Below are 23522 nucleotides of genomic sequence, written 5' to 3' on the forward strand. Positions count from 1 at the left end.
ACATTTTTAGTAAACGTTTTAGTGTTCTACTATGATGAATACTATTAGCAACTTTTTTCTTTGGCTTGTGGTTTGTCGGCAGTTTGTACTATCCCTTTCTGGAATCCTAGACGCTCTCTGTCACCCCTTCTTTCGAAGATTTAGAAGCAATCCTATAGGGAGGTGTAGAAGAAAAGAAGGACAAACTTTAAAAATAAAAGATATGAAAATAATTAATTGTGATGACCCAATGTATCAGGAACTATATAAAAATCCTTTTCTTTCCAATTTCTTTTCTTCTTTTTTTCCTTTCGTTTTCTTTGCATACCCACCCCATTTTTAAAATGTGAAAGTGTGGCTAATGAAAGACCTAAGAAGCAGCATCTAAAAATGAGATTACTGGGTAAGACTTAGAACTTGGCATATTATATAACACATTCCCCAAACCTTACTCTCTGCACTGATATCAAGCCAACATACCCTACTGAAAAATAAGTACATGATGCTGTATAAAAGCAAAAACACATACATTTTTATGTATTTGACATTTCAACTGAACTAACGCTTACTGAAATGGGAGCTGGTTTTGACTGACATTTGGTTTGACTGGATTTTTAATGAACTTTTAAAGCAATTTGGTGGATCATTGTGACATTTGTAGGCACGGCACTGGTAATTATAATAAAACTAGAGGCCTGGTGCACAAAATTCGTGCACTCGGGGTGGGGGGGGGGTTGTCCCTCAGCCCGGACTGTGCCCTCTCAGTCTGGGAGCCCTTGGGAGATGTCTGACTGATGGCTTAGGCCTGCTTCCCTGGGGGAGTGGGCCTAAGCCTTCAGTTGGACATCCTTAGCACTGCTGTGGAGGCAGGAGAGGCTCCCACCACCGCCACTGCTCTCACCAATGCCTGGCTTCTGGCTGAGTGCCGCCCCCCTGTGGGTCAGTGCACATCATAGTGATGGGTCATTCCGCTGTTCAGTCAATTTGCATATTAGCCTTTTATTATATAGGATGGGGAAAACAAAAATCCCCATTATTTATAATAGAAATATATCTGCATGTTCCACTCTGAGATGAGTATATATTATATAATGTAAATTTTGTTTTTTAACTATATTTTAAATATATTTTTATTTATTTCAGAAAAGAAGGGAGAGGGAGAGAGAGAGAGAAATATCAATGATGAGAGAGAATCATCGATCAGCTGCCTCCTGCATGGGATCGAGCCCAAAACCTAGGCATGTACCCTGACTGGGAATTGAACCACGATCCCCTGGGTCATAGGTTGACGCTCAACCACTGAGCACACTGGCCTGGCTAAATTTTGTTTTTTAAAAGGGGCTTTAAAAGGGGGATAAAATTTGACCTGATAATTTTTAATTACTTTGGCCATTCTGAAATACTTTTATTTCTGAGTAAATCACAAACAAGACATATATATTGGATAAAGATGTAAAAGCTTGGTTGCACTAATGTTCATAAGTCACAATTAGAAAAGTCAAAAAAATCGAAGAACTACTCATAGAAGAAAATTTTCACATCTTTCAAAGCTTTAAATATACTTAAGTGACATGTGAACTCACTCATCTCTCTTAATATTTATTAATTTTTTAATCATGGAAGATAGCTATAGCAGTATAATCATTTTGAGTTGTTGACAGAGATAATTTTTTTTCTTACATTTACTGGATCCATGTGTCTTGGCTCCCATGACTCCCTCCACTCCTCCAAAATGTAAAGAATCTCCCTTCACAATCTTTGTGAGTTTTGGAAGAGATTCTTGCAACCCAACACTCCATTTGTATATTTGGAAACTTGGGTTTGGGTATTAAAAATAAAAGCTCTTAGGAATTAAATCCAAGTACATTTTTTTACCTCTTAGACAATGTTGGGGTGGAAGGTAAGAGAAGAATTCAAATAGGATTTAGCAAGTTAGATGCACTGAAAAATAATACTGAAACCAATTGACCACCCTCGACCCTTGGCAGTGTGTCCAGGGCATAATGTGATGGAACTCCCTTGGAGGCTTATGGACTAAAGAGGAGAGAGGCCTTGCCCCTCACTCTTCAGGTAAAGACAGGATGAGAGAGCCTCACTGCCAAGGCCCTGCACCATTTCTTCACTTGGTGACTTGCACATGAGAGGGTAGAGTTGCCTGCTTAGTTTCCCATAGTTCCAAGGTTACCTAGGAAAGCATCTGCCCACCCAAGATTAGGTCACAGAATGAAGGCATGAAGAATTAAGGAGGGAGGAAAGCACAGAGGGTGAGATTGAGCTTTGGGGATTTTTCTGCAGATGGAAGACAAGCCAGTTGAGGACTAGGAGTGATTATCTTGCTGGAAACTGGACGAGTCACAGTTACATCTTAGCAAGTGCCAATATTAAGGGGACCTGTGTGATGGTCAGATGGGGCAAATAAAAGAGAATGTCAACACAGAACAGGGGCCTATGACACCTTAGAGGTAGCGGGTCTCTTCTGTCTACCGTAAAGGTAGCCATGGCTTAAGCCACCTAGAGTTTAACACCCATCGCAGGAAGAAAAAAGTGGCAGGGAGGCTATTCTCAATTAGTTCAAAATCAAACCTGAGATGATTGAAAAAAATAACAAATTGGATTTCTTAAAAGTGACTGGTAGATGAGGGTAAAACTATTATGATTACTACAATAGTTACACTTTTACACTCTTATTTTTGTGGTTAAAATTTATACCAGCTCCATATCTATACTTCATTTACAGATCAGATCATATTTTATTTTTTTGCAAAGGCAGATGAAAGAGAATTATGATGCCAGCTTATACATGAAATATAAAAGAACAATAAGAAACCACTATTAGCAAGTTTGATGTACTGAAACTGCTTGACCAAAATAACCCTTTTTTTAAAAAAATATATTTTATTGATTTTTTACAGAGGAAGGGAGAGGGATAGAGAGCTAGAAACATCGACCAGCTGCCTCCTGCACACCCCCTACTGGGGATGTGCCCGCAACCAATGTACATGCCCTTGACCGGAATCGAACCTGGGACCCACCAGTCCGCAGACCGTAGCTCTATCCACTGAGCCAAACCGGTTTCAGCCCCCCCCCTTTTTTTTTTTTTTTGGACATATTCACTTTAGCTTGAAGTACAAAGCCATAGAAGTTGTCCCTTCTTTGAATTCATTTTTATCAATTTGGAAATTCCTCTAAACACTGTAATTTTTTTTATGAAATAAGGATGATATGATACTCTTTTTCAACACATGTACTAAAACGTTGTGCAAAAGGGTTGAAATGGTTAATATCAGGAGTAAAAAAGTTGTGATAAAATTAATCATGTTTGCTTTATTCCATAAAGATGCATGTTTCTACTTACTGTGGTTAATCTATGAATTGGTATAATTGTCATAATTAATGGCTACAAAGCATAAAAACCATTTTGGTATAAAACCTGCTACTAAAAATGACAAAACCAGAAATAATTTACTCAAGAGTTAATAAAAAATAAAGAATGACAAAATCAGAAATAAAGTATTCAAGAACTAAAGGAGTCATTTACATGTTTAATATATTATACTAGAGGTCTGGTGCACTAATTCGTGCACTAGTGGGGTCCCTCGGTCTGGCCTGCAGGATCGGGCCGAAATCTGGCTCTTTGACATCCCCCAAGGGGTCCCAGATTGCAAGAGGGTGCAGGCCAGGCCGAGGGACCCCACCGGTGCACGATCGAGGCCGGGGAGGGATGCGGGAGGATTCCAGGGTGTGTCCAGCCCATCTTGCTCAGTCCCGATTGGGTGGACCCCAGCAGTAAGCTAACCTACCAGTCAGAGCATCTGTCCCCTGATGGTCAGTGCATATCATAACGAGTGGTTGAGCAGCCTTAGCATATCATTAGCATATTACGCTTTGATTGGTTGAACAGACGATCGGACGACTGGACACTTAGCATATTAGGCTTTTATTATGTAGGATTATACTTACTACTATAGGCCTGGTACATGGATTTGTACACATTGAAAGAAAATTAATTAGAAGAAATATTTTAGAGGCCAGGGAGGGACTGCAGGAGGTTGGCTCCAGGGCATGTCCAGCCCATCTTGCCCAGTCTAATTCAGCCGGATCCCAGCAGCAAGCTAACCTACCGGTTGGAGCGTCTGCCCCCTGGTGGTCAGTGCGCATCATAGCGACTGGTCAAACAGTTGAACCAATGGTCGGACACTTAGTATATTAGGCTTTTATTATATAGGACTTAGAGACACAGTCCACAAAATTTGTGACTGGGGAGTGGGTCCCTCAGCTCGGCCTGTGCCCTCTCGCGGTCCGGGAGACCACAGGGGAGTGGGCCTAAGCCAGCAGTTGGACATCCTTAGCACTGCAGCAGAGGCAGAAGCGGCTCCTGCCACCGCCACTGCACTCGCTAGCCATGAGCCCAGCTTCTGGCTAAGCAGTGTTCCCCCCTGTTGGATCTCGCTGACCACCAAGGGGCTTTGATGGTCAATGCATGTCATAGCGACTGGTCATTTTGCCATTCGGTCAATTTGCATATTAGCCTTTTATTATATAGGATTATACGTAAGAAATAGTATAATAGATATGTATATGTGTATATGCAAATACATAATATAGATGCCATGTTATATTGATAATGGTAGTTATTTAGTATGTGGAAGATTGATTTTCAATAATGTTAAAACTAAACATTAAGGTTATGAAATTAATTTACAATTTTAATTGGTACAATAAATATAAATTTATTTATGGCACCAAAGTTTTAATCAACAAAGTAGAAAAAAGTAATTTCAGTGGGACTTTGTAGAGAATAGTAAGTACACTAGCAGCCATGCTGTTAAGTGTACAAAATAATATTCTTTTTATAATTGAAACAATCATCAATAGAGTAATATGATTGGAAATTACTTATATGATATCTCATCTACATAAGTGATGATGAAAAACAAAATTCATACTTTAAATCCTAAAAAATGCAACAAACCTGTAAGAAAGCTATTTTCTCCTTGGTTGCTTAACCTAAGACCATTATGGTTTCAAATTATATTACAAAAGAGGAAAATTAAAATGGGAGAGGCTAAAATTCTAGTTTTTAAACATATTTCGAACTCATATGCACAATAGCTTTAATGTTAGCATTTAAAACCTGGATGTGAGTGTCTCATTTTTGCTTTTGTGCCAACTGAAAATATTTGTAGCTGCATCTGGAAGATGTAGGGAAGGTTCAGCCATTTGATTTATGAATCCTACAAGTGGAGTGTCTAGAGCAGGGGCTTTTAATCCCCAGTAAAGTCTTTGAATTCATAAACATCTTGCAAAACCCTATTCACATACACAGAAAGTGTATTTAATCAACATTGGTTTACAGGAAGTGGAGCAGAACAAAAGCAGTTAGTGAATAATTAGGGCTCAAATACGCAAAATCAGGCAATGTTGTAAAGTTGTGTTCTACTGTGCGTATTCTCTTGTCTGAACTCTCTTTTGTTTGAATTTGCCTTAAATTTTAGCCATAAAGGCAAGCATCCAAGTTTGCTGAAGAGTTTCTTGGGATATGAAATGTCATGGTCCTAATAACTCTTAAACACATTCCAAAGCTTAACTCACTACAATTTTTGTGTTTTATGAGGGCACATTTTGCCTGGTAAAAAGTGCCATTCCCATCAGATGCCTCACACATGTCTAGATATCAGCAGGTGTTATGAGTCAGCAGGTGAACAAACACATTTGTGCAAGTTGAAAGTTTTTCTATGGATGAAGGCAACCATGTGGTCAGCTTGCGGCTTCGTAGTGGGAATATTCCTAGGATGTGTTAAATATATAGTTGGGTGGGGATGGGGCAGCCAGTGTTGCAAGAAAAGGGAATCATTTACTAGCTTAGAATCAAATAAGTATGTTCACATGTGTGTGGAATCAGACCTAAGTCCTTTATTTGGATGGAGAACAGAAGAAAGATAGGAAGAATAAGAGTGGTTTGATGGGAGTTAGTTCGACCAATTTCCAGATGGTAGGTTAGGTCTTCAGTGTAATTTCCTCTGCCTTTTTCCTCTTTGCACTTTCTGCTTGCCTTCATTCTCTGGCCTGGATGAGTAACAACACCAGCACCGGGCCTTGGTTTCCCATGTTTATTAGTCAGGAATTTCACTGTTCTTAGTTCATCTGTCTTAGAACCTTGGGGTATTAGTGTGATGAGAATGGGCTCAGAACCTAGAGGAAGGGGGATCAGGGTTGATGTATGGTTTGACCATTCCTTTCCTATAAGACCTTGAGCAAGATACTTAACCTCTCTGCACTTAAGTTCTTCATTAGTAAGTTGAGGATAATACTAATACCTATTCCCTAGGGTCACTAAGGCTGGTTACATATCATAGAACCCGTAGAGCATTTAACTCAGTAGTCTAGCACAAAGGATTGCTCACTTAATGACACTGTTTCTCTTTTTATCACTTCAGAGCTGAAACACTGTTCCATGTCATAAGTACTTTATCCCATCCTCCTCCTCAGGCCCAGAAATGATTCTCTTGAGTGAACTCAATGCCCAGCACCTCCTCCTGTCCTTCTAGCACCCAGATCCTTCCTGACAACTTCATAGTCCTACATCAGGTTCTGCCTCATCTTGGCAACTGGCCTTCATTTGAGTTCAGATATCTCAAATGTAGTCTGTGAGAAGCACTAGTATAGAGAACCTTGGATATTTGGGGCAGTAGAGAAGAGAAAGAGAAAGAAGAGGGTAAAACTGAAAAGACTGGAGCAAAGAAGAATAGACTTTAATGGGGCTGTTTTAGTCTGCTAGAGCTGCTAGAGCAAAGCACCACAGAATGGTTGGCTTAAACACAGAAATTTATTTACTTAAGAACTAGAGGCTAAAAGTCCAAGATCAAGGTGTTGGCAGGTTCTGAAGCTTCTGTTTTTGGCTTATAGATAGCTGTGTTTTTCTAGTATCTTCACATGGTCTTCCCTCTATGTCTGTGTCCTAATCTCTTCTTACAATGACACCGGTCATATTGGTTTGGGGCCACCCTAATGACCTCATTTATCCTCAAGTATAATAGATAGTATATGTGTATATGCAAATACATAATATAGATGCCATGTTATTTAGTATGTGGAAGATTGATTTTCAATGAAGATCCTATTGCCAAATATAGTCACATTTTATCCTTTTTGGAGGATAAAATTTTGCCCAGAATGGGAGGCTGACTAACATGGGGGAAGAGAATGGACCAGTGACACTTTGGAAGAGGTGAAAGGCTGGTTAAACTTAGCCTGAGGACAGTCTCGGCAGGGGTCTCAGCCAGAGAAATCATAGTCCAATATGTAAGTAAGTGAAAAGCTAAGCATCTCAAGAAATTTCCAAAGTGGGTTACACATACAAAACATAGCAACATAGTTTAAATTCTTCTTCCTCATTCTCAACCTCCTGCATGCAGGGTAGTTTTCCTTCATATCCTTCCTGCACTTTGCAAATTTTCTCAACCCCTACCCCAACAGGATCCATACTATTTTGTCTCTTTTTTCTCACTTCCCTGCCTGATTCTGTTGCCCCACTTTCTTCCTTCAGTGACTCTTAGCCATTTTGAGTATAATCAGTGTGTTCTCTGTATCTTCCCCAGTTCTCTTTTGATTAGCATAATAAATGAACCCCAGAGCTAAATATGCTAAGTATACAAGGAAAGAGATGAGACTTAAGATCTCCTGCTCCCCCTCCTGCACTCCAGGGGGCAGAGCAGCTGTCATCCCATATTATTGATAAACAACTGTTTCACCCACTGTTTGTGAATATTTGTACTTGATGCTGACTTGGTTGATAAATCTTCCCTTGGGAGAGTCTGTCTCTGGACATAATCAAACTTATAACTACTGTAAAAGCCATTTCCATGTTCAAAGGAAAAACAGCTGTATTTGCTCTTCATTTGACTTCTTAGAAGAGGAAAATCTTAACATTTAAGTGAAAACAATTTAAGAAGAAAAATAATACTTTGAGTTCAAATAATTACTTTCTTTTAAATTTTTTTTTTATTAAAGCACAAATTATTTTGCCACCAAATATAAACTGGGATGTTTGAAGATTATTTTCTCATCCTACTGTGGTCTTCTTCCAAACAACAAAAAAATTAGCCACCCAAATTGTAGATTTCTACCAGCATTTAAGGAAGCATCTATCAGGTGTTTTTGCTTGAATTGTGAGGTAACTATCTACTTTTTATACTGACCCATCTCCTATTCATTAAAAATATTTTCTGTCAAACCTTGTACTTTGAAAATGTATTTTATTTAATGCTCATTTTATTATCTGGCAGAGTATTGGTCTAAAAGTTGAACAGAATTTTAAAAATCAAAGCCATTATTGGGGAGTCAATGGAGAATTTACTTATTGTTCATATTTTGATACTCACTGAAAACATCCTATTATCTTGAGGTGATTAATACACATGTTAGTGTTTCTAAAAAGTTATGCATAGATTGTGTTTTAAAGTAAACATGTCATTTTTTGGTGGTTGTTCAAAATGGAAGAAAAAATATATTTTTTAGCAAGATAGATAAACACATTTTACTTGGTCTGTCATTATTTTATACACATCTAGAAAACACAACTAGTAGCATGTTATAAAGGAATTGTTCTCTACCTTAGTAGACATAAATATATTTTAGTTTAAGAATATATTATTGCATTTATAATGGACAAATTTATTTAAGACCATGACAGTGTCCATTGAATTAATTTTTGATAACATAGCAGTTGAAAATGTAGTGAGAAGGTAATAGCTCAGGTTTTTTTTTTAAAAATATATTTTATTGATTTTTCACAGAGAGAAAGGGAGAGGGATAGAGAGCTAGAAACATCGATGAGAGAGATACATTGACCAGCTGCCTCCTGCACACCCCCCACCGGGGATGTGCCCGCAACCAATGTATAGAGAAGATGTTACTCCAGATTTGCAAATATTTGTTTTCTGTTTTTAAAATTTTTTAAAATTTTTTTAATTATATTAGTTTCAGGTGTTTTACCTAGTCACCATTCAGTTTTTCATTCTTTGTACATCGTTTGATATATTTTTATCTCTATATCTATCTATCAATCACTTATCTATCTCTATATCTATCTATCTATCTAACTACAACCTTAATAACCAATAACCATTAGATATGGCAACATGTCAACATAGGGACATATTTGTTCATATTTACAGAAATAAAACCTACCAAATTGTTTTTCTCATTGATATAGAATGGGGCATTTTCTTTTCTTTCTTTCTGTATCTTTTTACAATACAAATGCTTTGTTAACAACTGAATATCATCCCCATGGGCCAAGTGGCCCACGCAGACATTCAGGACCCAGAAATACAGCGCAGCCTCAGAGCCCCTCGCTCTGACTCCAACAGGGTGTGCACTCGGCCCTCGCGCACCCGGGCCTCTCAGGTAGCAGATGATGGAGCGCTTGTGTGGTCCATAAACTCCACAGGTGCCTGAATGCACTGTCCCTGGGCGCCGGTCCTGCCCAGCACCTCGGTGACTGGCTGGCTTGGTAGGTTGCACATGGCTGTGTCCATGATGGCAGCGTGGTGGCCGTCCCACAGAGACTACTTCTTTTTTTGGATTAGAGCTTTAAAAAAAAGAATCACTGGCTTGCCTTTAATTAGTTTTAACCCTTAAGCCTTTTAAAATGGAATCAGTCAGAAGGCAATGGTGTAGGGGAATTCTTTTCCAACACTTCTCTTGTAAACTCACACTTTATTCCCCTTTGGGGTAAAACAGGCTCTTCACTGTTTACAAAGTTATTGCTGAGTTGCAAAAACTCCATGTTTTTTCCTGTATCCCCCATTCCATCTTGGCTGCCGCAGTCAGGCAGAGAGTGTGGGGACCCTTTTTCTTGCATCTGCAGCGGAAACCTTCGCAGCAGCCAGTAATTGCTCCAGGTCTGCCAAATAAGTGTGCTGAGTAGAATTTCTGCTCAACTAATAAATGCATTTTCTTTCCTTAAATCTTTAAGGTGAATTTAACTTAATTTTTTTCCCCCGTGAGACACCTTTAGAAGTAGAGAATACTCCTTTCTGTTTTTCTGGGGAGATTGGTTTCGAAACCCCTTTCCTCCATTTACTCTTGGGCAGGGGCAATGAAATGTGAAAAGTATTTCTGGGGACGGATCCGTCCCTGGGCACCTGAGAGGCACTGTGATGTTCTAGCAGGGCTGTGCACGTTGTGCACTAAATTAGGACAGTCTGTGCGTTGATGCCCTTAACTCTCTTCTCTCCTCTTCATTTATACTCTTGTTTGGTATTCTGTGGCCTGAAATATAACTAGATTCTCTTTCTGCCCACTCCTTGCCCAGTGAGTTTATCAAACTTTCCCCAACACTTTCTTCTATTTCTCAAAAACCGCCAACCATTTTTCTGTCTCTGTTATTCTTCAAAACTCAAGTCTTGCCTTAGCCGGTTTGGATAGAGCATTGGTCCACGGACTGAAGGGTCCTGGTTTGATTCTGGTCAAGGACACGTACCTTGGTTGCAGGCTCGATCCCTCGCCCTGGTCAGGGCGCATGCAGGAGGCAACCAACTGATGTTTCTCACGTTGATGTTTCTCTCTGTCTCTCCCCCTCCCTTCCACTCTCTCTAAAAATTAATGGAAAAATTTCCTCAGGTGAGGATTAACAGAAAGAAAGAAAGAAAGAAAGAAAGAAAGAAAGAAAGAAAGAAAGAAAGAAAGAAAGAAAGAAAGAAAAAACACCTCAGGTCTTTACAACAAACCTTATTTATCTTATTTTCATATATTGAATTGGAATTACTGATAAAAAAGAATGTTAAATTCTCATTAGCTTCTTTCTTTTTATTTACCCCTTATTTTAAGACTGCTCCCTCCCTCCAAAAAGATCCCAGCCATGCATATTAGTTGTTCAAAAAACTATGGCAAATAAAACTTTATTCCCTGCAAGTGCCAATGCTACTTGAGGTCCTTGTCAGATGCTGGAACTCCTAGTTATGCTACTGCCTTTGGAAAATATAACTGTGAAGACTGATTGAAGATACTGAGATAACATTCTATAGCTGAAATACCTCCTCTACATCAATTAGATGGACGTAATTCACTGCAAGTCCCTCACTGGCCAGGCAATAGTCATGCAATTCCCACTTCCTGTGTAGCTTAGGAAAACATGACAGATTTTATTTTATTAAATGTTTATGAGTTTATTTGAACCAAACTAACAACATATGCTGGGGAGCAAGATCTCAATTACTCCCATGATATTCAAACTTTAAAAAGTAAAGGTATACAATGATTAATATAGACGGAGGCACACTTCTAGGTGCGTGTGTGTGTGTGTGTGTGTGTGTGTGTGTGTGTGTTTGTGTGTGGTCAAGTGCCACGTTTGACCTATGCGTGCACCTTATTGTAAGACCTTGCAAATGATCAAGATGTTTCACAGTGTGAAATCCCCTCCCTGGATGGCAGTTCCAGACAGGACCAGAAATCGTGCAGTCAGACTGCAGTTTGATTTTTAAAGAGGATCCAAAAGTCTTTTGTAAAAAGGTAAAAAAAAAAAAAAAAAAGTAAAGCTCCACCACATTGCCGTGGTCCTTTAAGACCTCCCACATGGCTACTCTGACTGACAGGCCTGACATCCTTCAGTATCCCCACAGGATTCCGGTTAATTACTTAGAAACAGTTAAACCCACCAAAAGCCGACCAGTAAATAGGAACGTATGTGAGGAGTGATCTCATCCTGGGTTTCTCAAGGAGACAACACAGACATGGAAAAAGAAAGAAAGGCAAAAATAGTAGTTGATGGATTTTATTCCAACCATCTTTCTTCTTCCCGCTCTGTCCCTCTGTTTTGATCTTCAGGATTTCAGAGTAAATGCACACTCTGAAAGATATTAGTGTATGTTCATGGTACAGGTATTTGATTTATCACTGAACTTTATCAGAAGTGAAAGCATCACATTTTTTAACAGGCAGCATCTTAGGATGATAGTTACACTATTGAGAATGTCTTTGGAAAGCTAAAAAAATGCTTAATTGTAGGCAGTTGTTTGGGGAAAGATTTTTTGAAAGCAGCAGATAATGGTTCTCAAGGCTTTTTAACATAGAAGTTAAAAAAAAATTACCAGTCTTTCTTTAGTGTGTGCGTCTTAACAATTCTTTCCTATCTAGATGTGTCATAAAGAGATTTTTCATATTATCTTTAAAAATGTGAGCTTTGCGTTTTCACATTTATGAATTCATAACCTAGATTTTATTGTTGTCTGTGGTGTGAGAGACTTTCATTTCATTTTTTCAGCTGAAAGAAAATAGTTCAGCAGCATCATTGCTCTAATGATTTGTTACCTGAAAGCTGTGTGTAACAAGCGATGCTTCCATGCACACCTGGTTCCATTTCTGAACTCTCCAGGTTGTTTACCTACCTGGAGGCAGACAACCAGAATTCACATTTCAGCACCACCACTCACTGGCAGGGTGGGCAGCTGGACTGTGTTAGTTTTCAGGGTCCTCTAGTGGAGAAAATCATGACTAGATTCTTGGGTATCATGTGTGCAGGCTGAGCGGTGCTGGTGGAGCAAAGGGGCCTGGTGTGATGCTCTGGGTGTTCTCCAGAAAAGACACACCCTCTGAGCATCCCTTAGGTCTCTCTCTGCCGTTAACCCTTGAGGCACTGCAAAGAAACCTCGGCTCTGTAAGGAAAGTCTCCCAGAATGCCGCGGGCACTTCAGTAACAAAGATGCTGTCTACTCCTTGCATCTTTCCCCCCAAGTGTGTATTTAAATTTCCCCATTTGTTCCCTCACTGTCTCCTATAGCTGTTTTTATTTTTATGTTTTGATTGTACGTTGCATGTCTCTGTCTCTAAAATGATCAGTCTCCCTCCTTTTTGAAGGCCAAAGTGAATTTGCTATCTTCTTACCTGTCAGAGCTTACACTTAAGACTCCATCTCTCATTTTAAGATTGTCACTGCAAATGGAACAAATATGTATTTATAAAAAAAATAATTCTCATTAAAACAAAACTTCTCTCTATTCCACCTACAAGAAAACACACATACACACACAAAACAAACAAAAAAACCCTACACAGCAGATTTATTTCTACTATTTAAAAAATTCTTCCGCATGGTAAGTATGATCATTTCACTTAAAGGTTCATTAATTTTATATTTTCATACTTCTATCAAAGTATAGAAAGCAAGCATAGAAATATCGTACAATAATAATTTTTCTTGTCTTGCAGTGGAAAGGGCTGAGGAATTATTCACTGATTTTATTTGCCAGTATCCACATACATGCCAGAATATATAGAAAAATATCAGAAAATAAAAATATAATTATTATTTATTTTATTATAATTTACATAACAAATATAATTTTAAATATATTTTAAAATTGATTTCATAGAGGAAGGGAGAGGGAGAGAGAGATAGAAACATCAATGATGAGAGAGAATCATTGATCAGCTGCCTGTTGCACAACCCACACGGGATTGAGCCCCCAACCCTAGCATGTGTCCTGACCAGGAATTCTTATATACTTTCACTAGATGCTTATTTAGTGAGAAATATTTATAAATGTCATATGTACATTTCAATATTTTGAACTAAACGTCACAAATCCAATACTTCTGTTAGTCACGTTTTCTCTGTCAAGCATATTATTTGAATTACTAGTCATTATATTGACTTTTTGAATGGCTGGACTTTTTAATAGCTGAAACTTACTGAAAATTTTATGTAACTGGTAAGAATAAAGTCATGTTCTGTTTGCTCCTTCTAACTCAAGCTCATTTAATGAATTGAGCAAAACTATATCCCACAAAAATATAATACTGGATTAATTTCTGTAAAACATCTAGAAAGGAATGAATATATTCTTAAGTACTAATTATGGAGATAAGTTCACTATTAACCCTCTATATTTTATAGATAAATCAGTAATATCATGCCTGCTGATCTCCCAGGAGGTATGTGTGAGCCTCTTTCCTAGTCTACTTTATGCCATGAGGATTTATACCTTCTCCTCTGAAATAGAATTCATGTATCATCTGTAACAGGGTGAAACTATGCTACAGTCAGAAAAAAGGTAGAAGATAAACATACTCAAGGACCAATCTTTCAATGAGGCTAAAAGGCAATCCTGAGGTCCTTTAAAGTTTCAAATAAATATGATTTTTTGGTAAAGATACATGGGGAGCATGGAAAGATAGAGATGTGTCAGAAGCTTTAAAGTGACTCTAGATTGTAGGCCTTGTAAAGTTAGAATAATTCTAACATTATTTTATGATTATTATTTAAAATTTTAATGTTGCCATAATTACAGGTCTAATTTAGCTGCAATAGCAGCTCCCCTGACTTTGTCATTTGTGTCTTTTGCCCAAGAGGGTACCTGTAGCTTTCTGCTACCATCTCTTAGTTTCTTCTATGTGGATCTTCCAGTCTTAGTTTCTTCTATGTGGATCTTCCAGTCTTAGTTTCTTCTATGTGGATCTTCCACATACTCCCCCATAACCAGGGGCTTTCCCAGAGGAAGAATAGAGAACAAGGAGAATCAAGTAACCTAAGTGAGCAGAGACAAAAATCTTCAAATAAGGTTTTAAATTATATTTCCACACTCTGAAAGACAAAACTGAAAAAGAAATTTTGATGGGAAAGAATAAACTTAAAGGTAAAATTGTGTGGCAAAAATCAAGTCCTCGTGAATGCCAAAACCTGAAGACACTGAAAATAACTGTTACCATGAAGATATGGTCAAGAATGTAGAAAAAAAAAAAAAGGGTGGGAGGATTATGAGCAATGTCTAAAACCCCATATTAGATGTCATAAAGTGGTGTGATTGGATTAGCCTGTCCTATCAAATTGGGTAGATTATCTCATGAAGATGTTGCAAAGGCAGGTGACCCTTCTTCTTTTTCTTCTTCTTCTTTTTTTTTTAATATTTTTTATTGATTTCAGAGAGGAAGGGAGAGGGAGAGAGAAATAGAAACATCAATGATGAGAACCATTGATTGATTGCCTCCTGCACTGGGGATCGAGCTGCAACCTGGCATGTGCCCTTGACCGGAATCGAACCTGGGACCCTTTAGTCCACAGGCCGACGCTCAAACCGGCTAGGGCCAGGTGACCCTTCTTATATCTAGTTTCTTGAGAGCAGCCCTTTGGGTAAGCCAGTCCTTTGTCCAAATAGCCTGGTAGAGATAATACAGCAAGAGGAATGACATTTTTCTGTGACCATTATCCAACGAATGGGGCTGTGAATAGGACACTTAGAAGTTCATGGATTAGCTAGAACAGGTACTGGTACAAGTGTTAGAGATATTTGCCAACTATCAATTTCATTAAAAAGAGGTTCGATGAAGCAACTGTGTTACTGAAAATAGAAATGAAATAGCATTAACAGAGACATGAGGATGAAGCCTGGATTGGATTTGAGCTGAGCCAAAGAGAAAGGAGAAAGCTGTACTGAAGAAAATATGAGATAGACTTTCTTTGTTTTGTGACATTTTCTTCCAACTGTATATTATTGTCATCTAGAAAGAAGCTTTGGATATTGGACTTTTAGTCTGACACAAATATCTGTAGGAAAAAAAGTAACAGCACCTTTCTCAGGGGAAGAAAAGAGAAAAGAGAAGGAGGAACGTTTGTAGCAGAGACAAAAATATTCAAAAAAGATTTTACTTTAATTTTCTCTACTCAGAAAGATAGGTAAGGACAACCTTAAAGGTAAAATTGAATGATGAAAACCAAGTCCTCATAAATGCTGTAGGCTGAGGGGTTGAGAATAATCATGTTACCACACACATATGGTTGGAACTAGAGCAAGAGAAAGTTTTTTTGGGGAAAATGGTAGAAGCATTCTGAGCAATCTGTGAAATAGCCAGATGTCACTAATTTTAATAAGTACTCCGTGTCTTCAGTCCATATCAATAATCTATAATAATAAAAGCATAATATGCTAATTAGACCAGATGTCCTTCTGGATGACCTTCTGGATGAAGCCAGGTCCTGGGTGCCAGGGGGAAGCCGGTGCCAGCAGCCGGGGGAAGGAAGGCCTACTCTTGCACAAATTTCATGCATCAGGCCTCTAGTTCTTATATATTTTTGTTAAGAGGAATATAGCAAATTAAAAAAAAAAATAAACCCTTCTTTCCAATTTGGATAGCTTCTACTATCATTATGAAAAAACTTACCCAGACTGAGTTTTGTGTATTGATGTTGAAGATACTTTTCTTAAGAATTCTTTTTAATGCTGACCTCTAGAATAGCCAAGTTTTATGTTTTGTTTTGTTTTTTGATGAGAAAAGCCATGTTGTTGTACATGCACACACCACTTTCTAATGCTCTTTAACCTTATGCCATTTGGACTTGCCTCTCTGAAGAGAGATATTTCAGTAAGTGGCCCATTACCATAACATAGAGGAAGAGCCTCATTTTTTTTCCATAACCACTGAACCCCTTGTGAGACGTCTCTGGAGTTTGTACTGATATAATGACCATGAAGCTCTTCAGCAAATGGCAACTCCAAACCAGAGCCAGTTCCAACCCTCAATCATGCAACCCCAGCTCACAGCAGACATTGTTTACACAGTGGTAATCAACAGGGTAAATTTAGAATATCCTAGAATAAATTATGATAAATTCCCTGCTTCAGGATGATAACTTAATGGAGCAGACAGTGACTATCTCCTCAAGAGAGAGTGAATTGATGAACATTCTCTTCAGGGAACAATTAGGATAGAGCTCTTCGCTGTAAAATTCAAATGCGTTTATTTTCAATGAGCTTGCACACATTTCTTCTCTTTTAATTCCAAGTTTATGTTTTAAATGTTAAGAATAACTGTGGTCTTTTGTAGGCCCAGGAATAAACTGTTTACAGCAAGAGAGTAATGGGGTCCTGTTGGGAAGATGCGCCTTTCTTGTGTCCCTTCTTCCCCCCATGACCTACTGATCTCCAGGAAGAATCCCGAAGAGGGTGCCAGATATGCAATTCTCAAACACAGTCTTCTTTTCTCTATAGTTAGGGTGACTGGCTAATATCCCTTCGAATCTATCAAAGCAATTTTTTGTATCTTTCTTGGAATTTTATTTCCACATGTGGGACTGAGTCGTCTCTGTGGAATTCACAGTTCACCTTTGACTTCACAGTCTGCACCAGCAGCCCTGAGTGAACAAATAGCAGCCTAGCAGACAGATCGAGTTCATTTCCACTTCCATCCATCGCTGATCCTTTTCAATTCCCTTCATGTCAACTTAACAATTTCATTTTTCACTCTAATGCCTTTATCTATTTGATCAGAGATTACATTTCTCACAGTGTACATTTTTTCAAGCTGATTTTCTTTTTTCTTTTTTTAAAGATTGAGATCATGGAACAATGCTTTTCTTATTTTCAGTCTTAGTACCCCAGATTCTGGTTGTTGGAATAGAAGCTGAAGGGGATAAAGTCAATGCTAATTAAACATATCTTTGGTGATAACATACATTCATCGACTTGGGAAATTACTGCTGTTTCTTCCTGAAGCTCCATGAAGTACAGGCATTTCTTGTTGTGAGTGGGGTAGCAGTTTAATACAGTGGTTAGACAATTTTAATTTGGACTCAGGTAGCACTGGGTTTTCATATCTACTCCACCATTGTGTGGTCTTGGTTGAGTTACTTAACCATTTCTAAAGAATATTTACAGAGTGGGATTAAGAACACTGACCTTGACCAAATGCTTGAAATGTAAACGAGAATAATAAACCCAAAGAATTAGGTGGCTCCTGTTAGAATGGCCACCGTCATTCAGGCAAGAGATAATACATGCTGGCGAGGATGTGGAGAAAAGGGAACCCTCATACACTGCTGGTGGGATTGTAAACTAGTACAGCCAGTATGGAAACAGTATGGAGATCCCTCAAAAAATTAAAAATAGGATTAACACATGGTCCAAGCAATCCCACTTCTGGAAATATATCAAAAGGAAATAAAAGACTATGTTGAAAGATATATGCACCCTAATTATGTTAATTAGAGACATAATTTATAATAGCCAAGATATAGAAACAATGTAAGTGTCCAATAGGTGAATTATAAACAGGTTGTGGTATATATTCCATGAAATATTATTCAGCCATAAAAAAGCACACATACACAAGAAAACCCAGCAATTTGTGACAATACAATGGAACTTGAGGCCGTTATGCTAAGTGAAGTAAATCATATAGAGAAAGACAAACACTGTGGGATATAAAAACAAACAAACAAAACAACAAACTCAGAGAAAGAGATAAAATTTATTGTTACCAGAGGTGGGATGGGCTGGAGGAAGGAGAATTAGAGGTAGTCAAAATATACAAACCTCCAGTGATAAGATAAATAAGTACTAGGGGTATAATGTACAACATAGTGACTATAGTTAATATTTATATGTGATGTACTAGTATATGAAAGTTGTTAAGAGAATATATCCTAAGAGTTCTTGTCACACAGAAATTTTTTTTTTGCCTTTTCTTTTTATTGTATCTATAATGAGATAATGGATGCTAACTAAACTTATGGTCAAAATCATTTTATAATATAATGTAACACAAACCATTATGCTGTACACTTTAAATTTATACGGTGTTGTATGTCAATTATATCCCATTAAAACTGCAACAAATTGTTTAAAATATATTTTTTATTGATTTCAGAGAAGAAGGGAGAGGGAGAGAGAGAGATAGAAACATCAATGATGATGAGAGAGAATCATTGATCGGCTGCCTCCTGCACGCCCCCTACTGGGGATCAAGCCTGGGACCCTTCAGTCCACAGGCTGATGCTCTATCCACTGAGCAAAACTGGCTAGGGCACAACAAATTTTTAAAAAGAATTTGGTAGTTACTAAGTACTCAACAAGTATTAAATATAATGACTACTTTTCCATTTTTAATTCAGAATGACCATGTTCCTCTAAGTTATTTGTGGCCTCTTGAACTGTTTCTAATAATTGTGAGCTGGTTATAAGAAAGTGGTATGCAGTAGAGGCAAATGTACAATACAGTACATGTGAAAGTTCTTTGTAAACCATAAAGTACTATGTAAATATTATTATAATCATTACTAGAAACCCGTTGCACGAAGTTTCGTGCAATAGACTTTCACCTGGCTGCCGGCAGCAGTTTTCCGCCAGCACCAGTTTTCCTCTGGCCACCCGCCAGCGCGATCGGCTACCTCGAGAGGAACTCCGATCCGGGAGGCGCTCCGATCGGCGGGTGGCCAGAGGAAAACTGGTGCTGGCGGAAAACTGCTGCCAGCAGCCACGCAATCGGCCACCACCAGCGTCTTCCCCCGGCCCCATGGGTCCTTCCGCAGCGTTGGCCTAACGGCCGGTGGGAGGAGCGGGAGTCAGGGACTCGCGAGTCCCCGCCCCCCGCTCCTACCGCCAGCCAATCGGCCACCCTGAGTCCCGCCCCCCGCGCCTCCAGCCAGCCCAATCGTGGGCGTAGCGGAGTGATGCAATTTGCATATTGCCTTTTTATTATGTAGGATACTATTTTGTAAGTTAGGTGAGTACTTTAGCAGAGCATAGTGTGTTCAGAAGAAGTAATTATTCAATAACAGCATTTACTATATGTGCTATAGAGTTTGTAAAATAATTTAAGGTGTCACAATTTTAGAAGAGAACTAAATGAGTAAATGAATATCTTCCTTCATTAGGAAATGAGAGAGAAGAAAAGGAAGAAAACGCAATGAACACCTACAAGCTACCACACATTACACTAGGTATCTTACCTGCATTTTCTTTTTTGGTCTTACAATAACTTTGGAAGATCAACATTATTTTCACCATTTATTAATGAGTAACTTGATTTTAATTAAAGTTAAATAACATGCTTAAGGTTGCATGTGGCAGAACCAGCATGCTAATCCACCCATCTAGAGTTCCAGATCCCAGGATATTCTGTTGTCTCTCCAGAATAACATAAATTTAGATTTACTCCAATGATAGAGCCAAATAAATACTCTACCTGGTTTTATGAACTGCATCTAATATATATATATTATATATTATATATTAATATATATATATTTTTATATCCTATATAATAAAAGGCTAACATGCAAATTGACCCTCACAACCTCACACAAGATGACCGCCCCCATGTGGTCAAAGATGGCCACCACAAGATGGCCAGCAGGGGAGGGCAGTTGGGGGCAACCTGGCCTGCAGGGGAGGGAGGGCAGTTGGGGGCGACCAGGCCTGCAGGGGAGGGTAGTTAGGGGCAACCGGGCTGGCAGGGGAAGGCAGTTAGGGGCAACTGGGCTGGCAGGTGAGGGCAATTAGGAGGGGACCAGGTCTGCAGGGGAGGGCAGTTGGGGGGGACCAGGCCAGCAGGGGAGGGCAATTGGGGGGGGGGGGAACCAGGCCTGCAGGGGAGGGCAGTTGGGGGTGACCGGGCTGGCAGGGCAGGGCAGTTGGGGCAGTGGGGCCAGCAGGGGAGGCAGTTGGGGGCAATCGGGCCGGCAGGGGAGCAGTTAGGTGTCAATCAAGCTGGCAGGGGAGTGGTTAGGGGGTGATCAGGCTGGCAGGCAGAAGCAGTTAGGGGCAATCAGGCAGGCAGGCAAGCGGTTGTGAGCCAGCAGTCCTGGATTGTGAGAAGGCTGTCGGACATCCCCTGTGGGGTCTCAGATTGGAGAGGGTGCAGGCTGGGCTGAGGGACACCCCCTGATACACGAATTTCATGTACCAGGCCTCTAGTGTGTGTGTGTATATGTATGTATGTGTGTGTGTGTGTGTGTATATATATATACATACACCAGACAGGGTTCCTAGGTCTGGATGGTGATCAGGGCCGATTGGGGCCTTCCTTCCCCCAGCTACCAGCTGCTGGCTGGGGCCTTCCTTTGTTCTGTGCTACCCTCTGGTGGTCAGCACACATCATAGCATGCAGTCAAACTCCCGAGGGGACAATTTGCATATTAGCCTTTTATTATATAGGATATATATCTAAATTAGATATATCATGAAGAGACAGCATGGCCAGAGCAAAGTATACTGGTCCAATAATTGAGGTATCTTAAATCAAGTTCCTGTTTTGTCCCTGATAATGTGACTTTGATAAGTAATGGAACCTCTGAGGGCTTTACTTTCTGAACCTACAACTGGATTGGAGCTAGATAACTTCTCACATTTTTTGAGCTTTAAATTTTTGTGACAAATTCATCCACATTATCAAACTATCAATAAAGTTTGATAATTTAAAATTGATTAGTAGATTACATCTTTGCGCACACTTTTTTTTTCTCAACCTAATTAATTTAAAAGAACTATTTATGTTAGTGGACCTTAACATATCAAAAACACTAGGAGAAATTAAAGGGAATAAGGCTATTTGTGTAGAAATGATCAATTTCCTGGATAACTCACTACTTAGAAGTCTCCATCACTTAATAAAGGGTTCACTTAGGGTTCTTTAGCATCTAAGAAAGAAACCATTACACTATCAAAAATATTTAATTTTCTTTCCAGAAATATCAACAAGAACATAATCTATTGTTGATTAGAATGATAATTAGATAAGAATGATAGACTGAAAGACCTAAAAATTGTTTTATCTACGTTTCTCTCTTTAGAAATGAAAGGATTGAGTGTCAAAGAGAATCAAAGATTTGCCCAAATTCACACGGTGGTTATTGACCTTTAGACAGAGCCTGAACCAAAGTTCTGCTCTTTAGACATCATATTCACAGGAGCTCATTCCTCAGCCACCACTTAGCTTCAGCTCTCTTCTCTCCCTCCAGTCAATTGCTCCTTTGCTTTGCCTGAGACAAAGGCTCTCACACAATTTTATTTTGTATCTCAGCACCAAATTACCTTCCTCAAAACCTAAAAACCTCTATTCCACTGCTTTATACCTCTAGTGCCTCTCACTGCCCACAGAATACAACTAAAATAAGTTCTATTGAAAGCCCACAGTCTGGCTCTATCTTCCTCTGTTGGTATATCTTTCTTTTTTCATCTTTAGTCTACACACGTTTCAAGTCTCGACAAACATACCTTCTTCACTCTGAAGCCTTCCTTGATTTCCCCTAGTTAGAGTAGTGTCTCTATGCTTGGGAATTCCCTAACGTTATAACTCTCATATAACAACTCTCATTTTTACACCATACCATAGTTATTGGTATGCTTTTTAAATTTCTTTTGCTAGAGTGCAAATTTATGGGGTATGGAATCAAGGGTAAAGCAATTAGCATAAGGCCTGATGGTTTGAAGATAGTCAATAAATACAAATTCTCCTTCTTGAATACGTTCTTTTCCTCACACCTCTTTGTATCTCTCAGACAGAAAGAATCCAGTCATATGGGTTAGTGTAGTCAGCCAACCTCTGGAATCAAGCACACCTTTGGACTCCAGCTTCTGGGCCGGCTGCTCCTCCTTCATGCACTGATGACACTCCTATTCACTCCCACTGGTCTATGCCCTACTGGCTCTTCAAGATCAGCATAGATCCTCACTCCTTCCCATCCATGGCTATTCCCACTGTCATTTCCCCTTCCTCTGAACTCAGCAGATATGGAATGCTTTAGTGAATTGATATCTATTTCTGCATTAATCTGTCTTCAGGAAATTTTTATCTGTCCAGTCTCCCCAAATTCAGGGACCTGCCTTATACTTCTTGTACTCCTCAATGCATTTTCACAGAGGTAATCAGTCAAAATTAGTTATTTAAAAATATTGTTATAATGATTTTGTACCTACTGATGCACAACTGATTATTCTGAAATAACTTGCTAATATTCTGTTCTCCTGAAATAGTTATGAAAGCTCCCCAAAGCTACTTGGTAACTATATTTTGTCTTCATTTCAATTTCATTCCTTGTCTCCATTCAATTTCATATGTCAGTTATAATATGAGGCATGTAAACCCACTAATAGGAGAAGTAAACATGGATTACCATTACTACTTTTCCATAACTATGGCCCTTTAAGAAACAGGAACAATTTATCATGAAAAAGGGCATAGACCTCCCCATCTGATTCTTAGTTCTGAGTATGCATTCCCTTCTACCAGCAGCATAATCAAAGTTTTAAAGGAGCAAAGGACTTTCCATTTTGATGTATTTGGCCTAGAAGTTCTCTTTCTGGGAGTTTGGCCCCTTATGGGTTTTTAAGACTGAAAATACTCACTTTGAAAGAAATGATGAAAGAAAAATATCTTTTATATGGTTTGGGAGATTGGGGACACATAGGAGACATTTATAACTCAGTGATTGCATGGTATGTGTGTTGGGAGGTTGGCAAAAGATCAAGAAAACTTAGAAACTAGTTGTTTGGTTACTAAATAAAACTGAGAAAACAACAGTTTTAGGTATAATGCTCACCAGGAAATCCTAGCTGCGGTATCTTATTCAGGTATCTAGAAGTATATTTGCTTGCATTTTCTTTCCCCCTTTCTGTATGAAGAATTAACATTGGTTCAATTTTCTTCCTCTTTCATCTTTTGGTAAAACTATTTTTCATTTCTCTGCTATTATTTTCACACATGCACATGTATTAAAAAATCATCCAGTTTATCCTATTGCCATATTTTAATCAGTGCATGGGTATTAT

General features: G+C 38.9%; 1 pseudogene across 1 annotated transcript in view; it reads right to left on the reverse strand.

Annotated features, from left to right (window-relative positions):
* The window catches only part of LOC307099027 (mitochondrial intermembrane space import and assembly protein 40-like), a 96240-nt pseudogene that overhangs the window by 1260 nt on the left and 71458 nt on the right, over nucleotides 1-23522 (reverse strand). The window lies entirely within an intron of this gene.

The sequence above is a fragment of the Cnephaeus nilssonii genome (assembly GCF_951640355.1).
Source record: "Cnephaeus nilssonii genome assembly, chromosome: 5".
NCBI lineage: Eukaryota > Metazoa > Chordata > Mammalia > Chiroptera > Vespertilionidae > Cnephaeus > Cnephaeus nilssonii.